This window comes from Penaeus monodon, chromosome 23 (genome assembly GCF_015228065.2).
Source record: "Penaeus monodon isolate SGIC_2016 chromosome 23, NSTDA_Pmon_1, whole genome shotgun sequence".
In the NCBI taxonomy this organism is placed as follows: domain Eukaryota; kingdom Metazoa; phylum Arthropoda; class Malacostraca; order Decapoda; family Penaeidae; genus Penaeus; species Penaeus monodon.
This window is the reverse complement of record NC_051408.1, coordinates 34154198-34155985: the sequence shown is the minus strand read 5'-3', so window position 1 is coordinate 34155985 and position 1788 is coordinate 34154198.

The following is a 1788-nucleotide window of genomic DNA, read 5'->3' as shown; positions in this document are numbered from 1 at the left end:
TTGGTGGTTGTTTTGTAATGAGTGATTTGTTGTTTAGTATGTGTGTTGTGTGGGTGTTTTGAGTGAGTGATTCTTTGTAAAATTGTGTGTTAGTTTTGTTTTATTTTCTGTCGTGAGTGGTGTCCTTGGATTTCATAAAGTCCAACTTTATTTAATCAGGAATCTTGGCTACTGTGTTTTACACTACCAAGACCTAGATGTACATTACATCCTAAATAATGCAAGACTACCCTTCCCACATTTGATTTTCTCTTACTAGTGAAACGCGCCTGGGCCATGCACAAACGAACTTGTTTGTGTGTGATTAGAGACCTTAGTCTGTCTTCCAGTTAGTGAACAATTTCACATCTGAGAAATACTCTTCAAACACTCAATGGTGAATGGATTGCTCGAGTGATAATTGGCACTTGAATTAACATTTGACAATGGTAAGGAAATTAAATATTATCCACGATAGTTACAATTAGCTGCATGTTAAATGCTATATATCATTGTAATTTAGTTAATCATTATAGTAAAATGCAAAATATATTATTACAATTCTTATTGGTAATATGAGTAAGGTGACACTACAGTCATTCACCAACTTAGTAACACTAATATATAAAACACCTATTTATGGGGGACTCTATATTCACTCAAGAACAACCATCTTCAAGGAAATTCAGAAGATTGATGATATGTCTCTGAAGTGTGACATTTAGTTATCATAGAATATCAATTCATACTTTACTATACATTTTTATTGTGTTACATTTCATAAATAATAATAGAAGTCATGAATACTGATTCATTACATACATGCCATTTAATCTAACATGAAAAGAGAGTCATATGGGTTTAGATTTTAGCATCATAATTTATACTTTTATTTGCATGGAAAATTAGTACAGTTATAGATGTTTTATTTTAAGTGTCTGTGTCATGTGAAAAAAAAAAATGCCATAAACTTCCAGTGCCAGTATATCATTATTGTGTTTACAAATTTGTATTCTATTTATGAATAGCCCAGTGAAATATACGGAAATACAAATACAATTATTTAAATACATTATCCCAGTGAAATATATTGGCTTTTATATATCAAGAAAGAAAACCAATCTTTGTGCATGTTCTATACAGGATTTTAGACTTAAGAATTCATAATAAAAGTTGGGTTATGCAATATACTAAAATGGTGCCAGTAGTAATTTACAAAATATTCTAAAAATAGAGATATGTAAATCAGTCTATATCTACATATATATTCTTCCAAGATTTTAATACTGTATATATACCTATGTTTTGAAAATATTCATCCTCTTTTACTTGTTCTTATATTTATATTTCTCATTTATATGTCTTCCTTAGTCCTGTTAAATAAATAACAAAACTAAGTGTCATTCGTCATTCAGGTGTACTTTTAGCAAGAATAGGCTTAATCAAAAAGAAACTAAACAGTTTTAATACCAAACTATGTATTTACATTTGATTTTTGGTGTAATTTTTGTAATTTTTTCTTCTTTGATGCAAATGACAACGAGAAAAATAAATCTCTCTTAAGTTGAGAAGAATTACCATGCTATTACTCCCCTGATAACACAAATCTATGGCTCTAAACTATTATGTATTTGTTATTAACAACGGATATGTATCTATAAAGAGAAAAACTTATTTCAATGTGTCAATATTTAATAACATTGAAGGTGATTCATGCATTCATTTATAAAAAAGGGAAGATGAAGAATATTAAAAAAATACATATACACATGTTAAAAGAAAAACGAAATGGGGGAGAAAAATATATAA